General features: G+C 43.8%; 1 non-coding gene across 1 annotated transcript; it reads right to left on the bottom strand.

Moving 5' to 3' along the window:
- Window positions 1-9,179: 9,179 nt before the first annotated feature.
- TRNAW-CCA (transfer RNA tryptophan (anticodon CCA)) lies at window positions 9,180-9,252 on the bottom strand. Its single transcript has one exon. It is a non-coding gene; the product is annotated as a tRNA-Trp (tRNA).
- Between the last annotated feature and the right edge of the window lie 4,068 nt (window positions 9,253-13,320).

A 13,320-nucleotide genomic window follows, 5' to 3' on the forward strand; every position in this document is an offset into this window, starting at 1 on the left:
AAACACTGAAAACTTTCAGCTTCAGTTCAACAACCTCAGCCATGTGCCAAAATAAACCAAAAAAACACAAAAACCCACTGGCCTGTATCTCAATGGGCTGCTCCTTTCAATGCTTTCTATTTCTCTCAATATTTTCTTAACCAATTTGAGCTCACAAATAATAATCAAAAAAAGAAAAAGAAAAAAGACTAACAAATCAGATTCTCCCTCTTTTCCCACTGGATGGAGAATAGACCCCCAGTGTCCTGACAGAGATCAACAAACAGACCATAAAACCAACTGTCAATCATTGCTGGCCACCATGAGAATAGCCTGAACTAAAATAAAACACAGAGTCAGAAAAAAAGCAACCAAGAAAAAAGAAAATTAAAAAAAAAAAAAAGAGATGGTATGAGGGGAGAAACAGAGTCAGTGAAGGTAAAGTTTTATTGACACTTAAAATTCACTCCAGGTGCCAGAAAAAAGGTGTGCCTTAAACAATCCACGAAACCCCCTTCACAGACAACAGCTTAATTGGCTCTGGCAGGTAAGTTAAGTTCACAGAGCATCACAGTGGGATGCCCTGCAAAACTCAAAGCATAGTGTTCAAGAAATTAGACATTGCGCAGAATACCTGATCAGGACTACTCAAAACTGTCAAGGTCATCAAAATCAAACTGACACATTTGGAAACAATCCAAATATCCTTTAAACAATAATCGGGGACTTCCCTGGTGGTGCAGTGGTTAAGAATCCGCCTGCCAATGCAGGGGACACGGGTTCAATCCCTGGTCCAGGAAGATCCCACATGCCGCGGAGCAACTAAGCCCGTGAGCCACAACTACTGAGCCTGCGCTTTAGAGCCTGCAAGCCGCAACTACTGAGCCCGCGTGCCTAGAGCCGGTGCTCCACAACAAGAGGAGCCACCGCAATGAGAAGCCCGCTCACCACAACTAGAGAAAGTCCACGTGCAGCAACGAAGACCCAACGCAGCCAAAAATAAAAAAAATAAAAATAAAAAAAACCAATAATCGGATAAACAAAATGTGGGTTGTTCATCCAATGTAATGCTATTCATCAATAAGAAGGAACCAACTGCCTACTGATACACACACAACAGAGAGATGAACCTCAGATGCATTATGCTCAAAGGAAGAAGCAGATTCAAAAGGCTATATCTTGGACTTCCCTGGTGGTCCAGTGGTTAAGACTCAGCGCTCCCAATGCAGGAGGCCCTAGTTCGATCCCTGGTCAGGGAACTAGATCCCACATGCTGCAACTAAGACCTGGCACAGCCAAATAAATTTTTTTTTTTTAAGACGGCTATATACTATATGATTCCACTTGTACGACAGTCTGAATATGACAAAACTATAAGACAGAAAACAGCTTAGCGATTGCCAGAAGCTAGGGGTGGGAAGAGAGACGGACTGTAAAAGGGATGTCAGGGAATTCTGGAGGTGGGGCAGGGGTGGGGATGATGGAACTGTTCTGTCTGGATTATGGTGATTATATGATTGTTTATGTTTGTTAAAACTCATTTTTTAACTAACACAACATTGTAAATCAACTATACTCCATTAAAAATTAATTTTAAAAAACTCATTTTTTATTTTTACATTTTTCTTAATTTTTATTGTATATTGGACTATAGTTGATTTATCAATACAATGTTGTGTTAGTAAAACTCATTTTTTAGAAAGGGTGAATTTTTACTATATTAAAATGAAACAAGGAATTAACTTCTAAAATATTACAAGAAAAAGTTATAGAATCTAATAGGCGAACGAGCAAAGTGTATAAACAGGAGATTCACAAAAGGGGAATTTCAACTAACAAGAACAATATATCAATCTCACTGGTTTTCAGAAAGCAAAAGCAAGAGACCACATTGGCAAAGATGGAGACAAAGGGGAATTCTCCTACGCTGGGTGATCAGGGATAGACTGGTACCCCATGCGGGACAGCACTTGCCAGTACTTGTGAACAAGTAAAGCCCCTCCGGCTCAGCAACTCCACACCTGGAAACATCTCCCAGGGAAACTGGGCAAGCCCAGAAGAGGCAGGACAACATGTCCACTGCCAGCAGCACTGATGGCAGCAGGGCGTTGGAGGGAACCCCCATGCCTGTCACAAGGAGAATGAGTAAGTGAAATGTGACGATGCGTGCTGTGGAATACCATGCAGCACTCTGGTGCAGTGAACTCAATGTTCCTGCCTCAACACAAATAGATATTAAAAACAATGTGTGGGGGGGAGGAGAAACAGAATGAGAGCTATCGCCTAACAACTTAAATGTAATTTTAAAATGTGCATAAGATTTTAAAACCAGCATAGGATTGTTCAAGGGACTGTTTGGACATTACTCAAGGACCCAAAGAAAACATTTTAGAGGAGATTTGTAGGGTGGGGTAGGGGCACAGGAGACAGGGAGGAAAAGGAGGTGGGAGTCACGTGGATTGGGGAAAGAGAAACAGAGTGAGACAGAAAAGAGCACCTGAAATTAACAGGGTGCTACCTGATGGATAAATGATAAATCTCCACAAGGACAGGCATGCAATGAAATGTACACAAGAAATGAGTGAGGTTAATCTGAAGTTCAGAAAGAAGCCTGGTCAACTTAACTGAGAAATAAAGCAAGTCAAACAGGGGAAATGACTTTGCCCACAGTATCAGTGCTGGAGTGTGGGGCAGGGTGGGGAGTAAGACGCAGAGCCAGATCTGAAAGGACCTGAATGTGAGGTGAGAGCGTTTGGTTTTTCCTCCTGCCTGCCCCCAGAGCACCAAGGAGTCTTTGATGCATCTGAAGCAGGACAGAGCTTGATCAGATTTGTCCAAGAAAGACCAATGTGGATGTAGGTGAGGGGCCTCTACTGGAGATTGGATACCAGGTACAACAAGCATCTATTTAGAACCTATTATGGGAGGCTGCAGGTGCTGGGAGATCCCACAGTGAACAAAACAGTTTACCATTGAGCAGGGGAGAAAGAGAGAGACAATAAACAACAAAACTAACCATCATCAACTAGGTTAAGTGTGATGTAGGAAAGAGATTAATGGGGGGAAGGGAGTCCTGAGTGGTCAGGGAAAGCCTTCCTGAGGAGTTGACATTTAAGCTGAAATCAGAGGAAACAACAAGAGGTTAAAACAAAACAAAACAAAACAAAAAACAAACAAGGGACTTCCCTGGTGGTCCAGTGGTTAAGAATCCGCCCTCCAATGCAGGGGAGGTGGGTTCAATCCCTGGTCGGGGAACCAAAATCCCACATGCCACAGAGCAACTAAGCCCGCACACCACAACTACTGAGCCCGCGCTTTGGAGCCCGCGTGCCACAACTTGAGAGAAGCTCACGCGCCGCAACAAAGAGCCCGCGTGCCACAACGAAAGATCCTGTGTGCCGCAACTAAGACCCAATGCAGCCAAAAATAAATAAATAAATAAAAATAAAATTTTTAAAAAAGAATGGTCTTGAAATTCAAAAAAATAATCTCACTGCATGCATATGAAGTTGGCATAAAGTAAGTGGGGTTGAGGTTGGTATGAGAGAAGGGGCCAAGATGGCAGGGGCCAAGTGATGAATTCAGAGTCTTCTAGGACCCTGCAGGAGTTTGGATAGGATTATAAATGCCATGGGAACCACTGGAAGGTTTCAAGCAGGGACAGACTTTCATTTTCAACTAACTTTCAACTTTCTTGTTAGTTGACTTTCATTTTTATTGGGCACTTACGATGGGCCATGTGGCAAGCTCTACATTTTACATGGACAATCACATTTTATTCTGTACAACTCCCCCATAAAGACGGGCTGTTATTAACCCAATCCACACCCAGAAAACTGAGGCAGGAAAAAGTTAAGTGACCTATTCAAGTCAAGGTCACACAACTAGTAAGACCCACACTCAATCACTGTATAAGATGTTGCTTAATAAAATAATGGCCCGGGCTTCCCTGGTGGCGCAGTGATTAAGAATCCGCCTGCCAGTGCAGGGGTCATGGGTTTGAGCCCTCGTCTGGGAAGATCCCACATGCCGCAGAGCAACTAAGCCCGTGTGCCACAACTACTGAAGCCCACGCGCCTAGAGCCCATGCTCCACACAAGAGAAGCCACCGCAATCAGAAGCCCACGCACCACAACAAAGAGTAGCCCCTGCTCGCTGCAATTAGAGAAAGCCCGCGCGCAGCAACGAAGACCCAACGCAGCCAAAAATAAATAAATTTATATAAAAAAAAAAATTCTGAGTAAAAGCAACATGTGAACAAAATAAAATAACTTTAAAAATAATGGCCCACGCTTAATGAGCAATTACTATATTTAGGTAGTCTGATTTCAGGGGTGAAAGGGATCTTTTTAAGAATTCCTCTGGCTGTAAAATTATATGGGCAAATCCCTGTCCCTCTCTGGGCCTCAGCATCCTCACACATAAAATGGAAATGTTGGACTTGTATCATGGAACACCATAGCTAGATGGACCTCCAGTATCCCAGCTGTGGCCCAGAGTAGGGCAGAGGCAAGCACAAGGTTGCCCAGATAATTTGGGACAAAGAACTTGGAATTCAAGCAATTATACTCTAATAAAGACGTAAAAAAAAAAAAAAAGAACTTGGAATTCCCAGCCTAGTCTGCTATCCTGATGTTAGCTGCCTCTAAAGGACCTCCAAGGTCCCTCCAGTTCTAAGATGTTAGGATCCCACCTCAATGAGCCAGCAGTCTAGGCCCATGGAGCCCGCAAGAGCCTGTGGCTGGCTCTTGGACACTCAGGCTGAATAGTCCCTTTCTTCAAAGCTAGCACTCAAGGTGAGGCAGCAATGGCCACAGGCAATGACTACAGCAGCAACCAGAAAGGACATCACAAGGACTAGAGTTTCACCCACCCATAGCCTGGCCTGATTCCCACTCACATTCACTGAGTCACCTGGGGCAAACCATTGACCCCCTTTCCCACCACATCTGCCAAATAAAGGAAAACAAGAGAACCAGCTTCATCAGTCATTGTGAAGTTAGGAATTACTTTATATCACCTCTTAAGGTGGGACTTAATTCTAATAAGAAATTACCAGCCATTACCATAGAAATTACCATAGAAATTATCAGCAATTCTCCCCTGGCTAGAAATTAACTTCCAGGTGAAGTAAGGTGGGGATGTTCATTAGAGCTGGTCTTCCCTTTATCCCCAGGACATTTATGGGAGGACCACTGTGTGTAAAATCCTGTGCTAGGCTTGGGGGTGGTATATGCCAGACCTTCTTTGTGCATCAAAATGGATCTGAGCAAGGAAATATAAGTGTAAATAAATCAAACCTTAAAACAATTCATGTAATTCTTCACATGCCCACCCCCATTTTACAGATGAGGCCTAGGGGACCTGGGGTCACTGTGAAGAGGAACTGAGGCTCAGACTTGAGGTTAAGTTGGGTTAAGTCTAGCTGTTAGTCCCATCTTTATTGATTTATAAGATACACAAGTACATAAGATGCATCCCAATTTTACATGGAAAGCTTTACAGAAATAATTTTGAGGTCACAGGTAACACAGTGGAATAATTAAGAGAACAAAATTAGGTTGCAATCCTGGTTCTGTCATTTATTAGCGGCATGAACTTGAGCCCGTTATTTAACCTCTCTGAGGCTCAGTTTCTCAACTATTAAGGGGACAATAACATTCACCCTCACAGAGTTATTATGAGGATTAAATAAGTTTATAGTTATAAAGGACACACAACAGTGCCTGGTAAGTAGAAAGTGCTACTTTTTAAAAAAGTTATTACATAAAATGAATTTTTAAATACATGCATTGAATGTGATCTTAAAGTGGTTTTATAGGAGAAAACACTTTTGTTATGTAAATACAGTTCAGAGGATTCTAGTAGGAATTCACAAGCTCTGGAAAGGACAAAAATCCCAAAAGCTAAGGAAAAAATGACATCAGTAACAAGATATACTAGATTTGCCAGTAAACGAAAGCCCCTTCCATACATACATTGGTGTAAGTGAGAACACAGGGCTGAATCCAAGTGAATAAAAAGCAAGCCACAATGCAAAAATACACTGAAGGAATTTCTACCTCGGACCTGCAGCAAAAGCATGTATTTTCAGCAAAATCTTGTACAAAGCTGCAAAACCCATCCTTGCAGGCATGTTGTGTGTTGTCACACTTCTCCACTAGGGGTCGCCCAAAGTCACCCAGAGAGTTCCAGACAGAGAAGTCAATTCCCAGCCCCCTCTGCTTTCCAACATGCCTGCTGCCTCCCCAGAGCTGCCTTCTCCTTCTGTTCTAAGACACTCAAGGGACTGGTGGCCCCAGGCCCATGGAGCCCTCAGGAGCTTAAATAAAGGAATTCTTCAGCCAGGTAACCAAGAACCACCCTTTGCACCATCCCCGTCCATCTACAATATGAGCACATTACAAGGCAACAGGGAAATTGCAAATTGCATCTTCCTGGGGAAAACGGGGCAAAAGTCATATGCGAGCAAATAAGATATTATCCCCATTTTACAAGTGAGGAAACTGAGGCTCAAAAATGTGAAGCAACCTGTCCAGGGTCACACAGCTAGGGAACTTCAGAACTAGAATTCACACCCAGGTGGGTCAGACCCTTGTCACTTGGTTACTAATCCCCCACCCTCAGATCTGGGAGGCAAACAGGTAAGGAGGGTGTATGAAGGAGGGGTCGTAAAGGGACATCTACTTCCTCCCCCAAAGTCCCTCCATGCCTTCCCCAACCGGCCCAAGAAGGCTGTCCCCTTTCCCCACTGAGCCATGACACTCGAGGATGGGGTCTAGGTCTTTTCTCGGCTCCATCCTAGCAGAATCCGAGAGCTACAAAGTAAGTTTATTCACTCAGCCAGGGCCCCTGAGACCCACTCAGAAATGCTCATCTTCAGTGCTCAAATATGACTTGGCTTCCTCCCTCTCCTGGCCCCCCATTCCTCCCCCAGTGCTTCCTCTCAGTTTCCCAATCTCTCCTCAGACCCTGTCAGTTCTACAATTAGAATCCCACTCAAGTCCCTAGACTTGCCCCACTGCTCTCAGACTGGCCTGGAGCCCCTTTCTCTGGCCACTGGACTTCATGTGGACTATTGCAACAGTGTTTTATTCTCATTTTTTAAAAAACTGAATATAATATATAATTTATATATAGAAAAATGCATACATTTGAAGCATACGGCTCCATGAACTGTACCAGCCTCTTAAGCGGCCTTCCTGATTCTCCCCCCACCTGCCTCTCATCCATCCTCCACAGGGCAGTTTCCGGTTGCTCTTTCCAAGTATATGGGACCATGTCACTGCCCTGGCCAAAACCCGCCAGCACGTCCCCCCTGCTCTAAGGATAGAGACCTACAGAAACAGAATATAAGTGCTCCTCACCTCTGAGAAAGAAAAATATGAAGTCAGATATAAATCCTCCCTTAAGAAAGAAATTCACCTCAGCTAAAGGGAAACTGTCAGGCACAAGGTATTTGGATCTTAAAGGATTTTGTTTATCCAGATGCTGAGTTGTAAAATGTCCCCAACTGGGATGATGAGAAAGTAAATTTACAACCAAGTGAACAAAGAGCATGTATGTAAGCTGTTGATCAACTTAAATTTATTTATTTATTTTTTGGCTGAGCCACACAGCTTGTAGGATCTTAGTTCCCCGACCTGGGATTGAACCCACACCCTCAGCAGTGAAAGCACGGAGTCCCAACCATTTGATCGCCAGGGAATTCCCAACTTAAAATGTTTTTTAAAAATATTTATTTATTTATTTGGCTGCACTGGGTCTTAGTTGCAGCATGCAGGATCTTCGTTGTGGCATGTGGGATCTTTAGTTGTGGCATGTGAGCTCTTAGTTGCAGCATGTGGGATCTAGGTTCCCTGACCAGGGATCGAACCTGGCCCACTGCATTGGGAGCTCGGAGTCTTAGCCACTGGACTGCCAGGGAAGTCCCCCAACTTAAATTTAATGTATGATTAAATTTAAACGTTTGTTGTTGTTGCATTTGTTTCTCTTTACTATTGCTTTGTCTGTGTTCCATTCGTTTTTTTTTTTTGGTTTTCAATAAAACTTACCCACTTTAAATGCAAAATAAAATTTGTTTTGGCAAATGTTTGCTCATTCCCCTTTTTGGTTGAGCCCTTCTTCCTATCTCTCAGTTCATGCAACCACTGATCTACCTTTCATAGATTTCTCTGCCTTTTCTAGAATTTTAAATGAGTAGGTCATACAATGCTTACTCTTTTGTGTCTGGCTCCTTTCACTTGGCATATTTTTGAGATTCATTTCTGTTACTGCATGTACCTGTGGCTCCTTTTCAATGCTGAGTAGTATTCCATTGTAAGGATATAACACAACTTATCCTTTCACCAGTTGATAAACATTTGGGTTGCCTACAATTTGGGGCTATTATGAATAAGGCTGCTATGAACATTCGTGCACAAATTTTTGGGTGGACATATACTTTGCTCTTTACCAAAAATAACAGATTTCTCTGTGGCGCTTCCTGCTATTCTGTGCAAAAAATAAGTATTCTCTTGCTATGGATTTACTGCAGAAGCCTGTCTTGCCCATATGAAACACATACACACCGATTTGTGAAACAGATTAGAAAATTGTCAGAAGTCATAGAATGTAACTAAGTGAAGATTTTTTTGTGTAACTTTCCCTTGCTATTTGCCAAGCATTAGGCAGAGCATGGCATAAGCATTTTGTCATTTATCTCTCGCAATAGTCTTGGGACGAGACAGTGCTCTTATTCCCATTTCCCATATGGGAAGTTGGGCTCAGGGATGGGAAGGGAATGACCCAAGGTACATCCAGCATCAAGGTCCACCAGGGTCAAGGTACATCCCAGGGATGGGGCTTGAGGACTGGCTCCACCACTAACTTGCTGTAGGCGCTCCCTGGGCCTCAGCCTGATGATTCACTCAGCATCACAGATCTCTGAGACTCTTCTGAAAACTCCTGGCTTCAAATATTCGGCTCCCACAAATAATCAAAATGTCCAGGAAATGCCAACATTTCACCCAACCACAGCAGAAAGGCAGGACAATAAACCCAGCAAAGCCAGGTGGAAAGTTTTCTTATCTAACTGCTGGTCCCACAATACTCTTTTTTTAAAAATATATATATATTTTTTTTAAATTTATTTATTTAGCTAGCTGCACTGGGTCTTAGTTGCGGCATGCAGGACCTTCGTTGCGACATGTGGGATCTAGTTCCCTGACCAGGGATTGAACCCGGGCCCCCTGCATTGGAAGCACGGAGTCTTAACCACTGGACCACCAGGGAGGTCCCTCCCACTACTCTTAAATTAGTCTGGGTTTAGGGAAATTCCTTAAGGGGCTCGACCAAAGCAGACAGAGCCTGACCCTTGAGAATCCAAAGAAACAAAGACAACAAAAGCAGCCATTAAGTCACTCTGCAGAAAGCAGAGAGGGAAATTTGTTTTTGCTACAGAGAGGAAAGGGGTGAGGGGAGAGAGAAGAAAGACCTCGAAATAGAAGGGAGAGGAGACCAGAGCCTGGGGCAGGTGACGGAAGGCGGGATACTGTTGGGCCATGACAAATCTTCCAGGAGCTGAGGCACCAGAGGATACCCGTGGATGGAGAACATGGAAATGGAAGTCCTCTGTGTTTCTGTAAAGTACGCCTTCCCTCTCACCCTCCTACAGTAAATGACTTACTCCACCTGTGTAAGCAAGGTTTGGTGAGGGATGGGGAGACTGAGGGGAGACACCGGGAGAGGTGAAGGCGAAAGTGACTGAACTGTGAAGACTCAACAGAACCAGGGCATGCTCGTGGGCAAGCAGGCTCCAGGGCCCAAGATGAAGAGTGAAAACGTCTAGTAATCTGCACGCATCCTGGGAAGGGTTTGGGACTTGCCCAGAGTACAGAATGGAATTTCAGCTGTCTTATTAAGACCCAGGGCAGGAAGATCCAGCTGACATAGAACACTTGGGTGAGTCTGGAATGACTGAGAACACAAGAGTTGGAGGAATACCTGAAGATGCACCCTCCAGAAGCAGGACAGTTGGTATGAGGTTAGGAACATGGGCTTGGGAATCACACTGACTGGGTTTAAGATACTATTCCCTAGGGAATTCCCTGGTGGTCTAGTGGTTAGGACTCCATGCTTTCAATGCCAAGGGCCTGGGTTCAATCCCTGGTCAGGGAACTAAGATTCCATAAGCTGCATGGCTAGGCAAAAAAAAAAAAAAAGAATATTATCCTCTACTAGTGATAAAGAGGGACATTTTATAATGATAAAAGGGTCAATCCATCAGGAAGATATAAGAATTTTAAACATATATGTACCTAACAACAGAGCACCAAAATACATGAAGCAAAAACTGACAGAAATGAAGGGAGAAGAAGACAATTCAACAATAAAAGTTGGGCACTTCAATGCTCAAGTTTCAATAATGGATGACGGAATTCCCTGGCAGTGGTTAAAACTCCACACTTCCACTGCAGGGGGCACAGGTTCAATCCCTGGTCAGGGAACTAAGATCCTGCAAGCCATGTGGCACAGCCAAAAAGAAAAAAAAGAGGATGGAATAGCTAGGCAAAAGATCAACAAGGAAATAGAAGACTTGCACAATACTATAAACCACCTAGACCTGACAGACATCTATAGAACTCTCCACCCAACATCACGATACGCATTCTTCTCTTGTGCACATGGAACATTCTCCAGGATAGACTACATGCTTGGCCATAAAACAAACCTCAATAGATTTAAAAGTGCTGAAATAATACAAAGTATGTTCTCTGAGCACAATGCAATGAAATTAGAAAACAGTAACAAAAAGAAATTTGGGAAAATCACAAATATATGGAAACCAAACATATTCCTAAATAACCAATAAATGAGGGACTTCCCTGGTGGTCTAGTGGGTAAGACTCCGTGCTCCCAATGCAGGGGGTCCAGATTCAATCCCTGGTCATGGAACTAGATCCTGCATGCTGCAACTAAAGATCCTGCATGCAGCAACAAAGATCCTGCATACAGCAACAAAGATCCTGCATGTTGCAACTAAGACCTGGTGCAGCCAAATAAATAATTATTTTTAAAAATAACCAATAAATGATGCAAAGAAGAGATAACAAGGGAAATTAGAAAATACTATGAAATGAATGAAAATATCAAAACTTATGGGATGTAGCTAAAGCACTGCTTGAAGGGAAATTCATAGCTGTAAAGGCTTATTTTTTGAAAAAGAAGAAAGATTTCAAATCAGAAACCTAACCTTCGAGAGAGTGGCATGGACATATATACACTACCAAATGTAAAACCGATAGCTAGTTGGAAGCAGCCGCATAGCACAGGTGCTTTGTGACCACCTAGAGGGGTGGGATAGAGAGGGTGGGAGGGAAGGAGACACAAGAGGGAAGAGATATGGGGATGTATGTATATGTATAGCTGATTCACTTCGTTATAAAGCAGAAACTAACACACCACTGTAAAGCAATTATACTCCAATAAAGATGTTAAAAAAAAAAAACCTAACCTTCTACCTTAAGACACTAGAAAAGAGGAAAGAGGAGAAAATTAAACCTAAATCAAACAGGAGGAAATAAATAAAGATTAGAGCAGAAATTAATGAAATAGAGGACAGAAAAACATTAGAGAAAATTAACAAAACCAAAAGTGGGTTCTTTGAAAAGTTTGTAAAAACTGACAAATCCTCAGCTAGACTGACCAAGACAAAAAGGGAGAAGACTCAATTACTACAATCAGAAAGAGAAGAAGGGACATTACTACTGAACTTACAGAAATAAAATCCTATCTCCTCCAATGACCAGAGTATAATCACAGGCAGGTTACTTAAACTATCTGTCTCCTTTCCCTCTACTCTTCAAAAACGTATCATTGGGCTACCTTGGTGGTGCAGTGGCTGAGAATCTGCCTGCCAATGCAGGGGACATGGGTTCGAGCCCTGGTCTGGGAAGATCCCACGTGCCGCAGAGCGGCTGGGCCCATGAGCCACAATTACTGAGCCTGCGCGTCTGGAGCCTGTGCTCCGCAACAAGAGAGGCTGCGATAGTGAGAGGCCCGCGCACCGTGATGAAGAGTGGCCCCCGCTTGCCACAACTAGAGAAAGCCCTTGCACAGAAACGAAGACCCAACACAGCCATAAATAAATAAATAAACAAATACTTTTAAAAAAAGGTATCATTTGTCTCAAAGGGGTTATTTTGTTTATTTTTGGCTGCGTTGAGTCTTTGCTGCTGTGCGCGGGCTTTGTCTAGTTGCGGCCAGCAGGGGCTACTCTTCGTTGTGGTGCGCGGGCTTCTCATTGCAGTGGCTTCTCTTGTTGTGCAGCTCGGGCTCTAGGCGCGCAGTCTTCAGTAGTTATGGCATGCGGGCTCAGTAGTTGTGGCGCACAGGCTTAGTTGCTCTGCAGCATGTGGGATCTTTTCCTTTCCACCCATATACAGTCCTTCAGCCCACCTGTTCTGTTGGCTCTACCTTCAGAATATATTCCAGAACCAATAGCTTCTCACCTCTCAACCCCACCCCCCGTTAGTCCAAGGCACCTCTGTCTCAGCAGGTTAGGACAATAGCCCAACTGTTGCCACTCCTGCCTCCTCCCCGAAGTCTGTTCTCCATACAACCACCACAGCCTTGCTTTTAACACGTAATGATGCTTATGTCTCCATTCTTCTGTTCTCAACACTACAATGACTTCCCGTTGTGTGTGGAATAAAATACACACTTTTGGCCAAGGCCTACCAGGCCCTGCAAAATCTGGCCCCAGGTACCACTTCCCCCTTTGCCTGCAGGGCTCCAGCCACAACTGTTCTTATTATTCCTCAAACTCACCCAGCTCATTTCTTTTTCTTTTTTTTCTTTTTTTGGCCACATGGCATGCGTGATCTTAGTTCCCCGAGCAGGGATTGAACCCACGCCCCCTGCAGTGGAAGCGTGGAGTCTTAACCACTGGACCGCCAGGGAAGTCCCTCACCCAGCTCACTTCTGTCTCAGGGTCTTTGCTCTGGGTATTTCCTCTGCTCGCGACACCCCCTCTCTAAAGACCCATGCATGGCTGGAGTTTCCCATTTATAAAGATGCTATTCATTGTCACCTCCTGAGATGGCACTCCTCTGTTGGTATCTACAGTAGCTCAACCTCTCACTCTCTATGTCTTACTCTATTTTTCTTCCTAGTACTTACCATTACCTGACATTATTTATTGCCTGTGTCCCTTCACTAGAATGTAATCTCCAGGAGGCGGAGGCTGTACTTTATACACTGCTTTTATCTCCAGTGCCTAGATCAGAGCCTGGCCTAGATCAGAGTCTGGCACATAGAATATGCTCAATAAAGACCTGTTGAAACAGAAGACAAAGCTCA

Source organism: Balaenoptera acutorostrata, chromosome 15 (genome assembly GCF_949987535.1).
Source record: "Balaenoptera acutorostrata chromosome 15, mBalAcu1.1, whole genome shotgun sequence".
In the NCBI taxonomy this organism is placed as follows: domain Eukaryota; kingdom Metazoa; phylum Chordata; class Mammalia; order Artiodactyla; family Balaenopteridae; genus Balaenoptera; species Balaenoptera acutorostrata.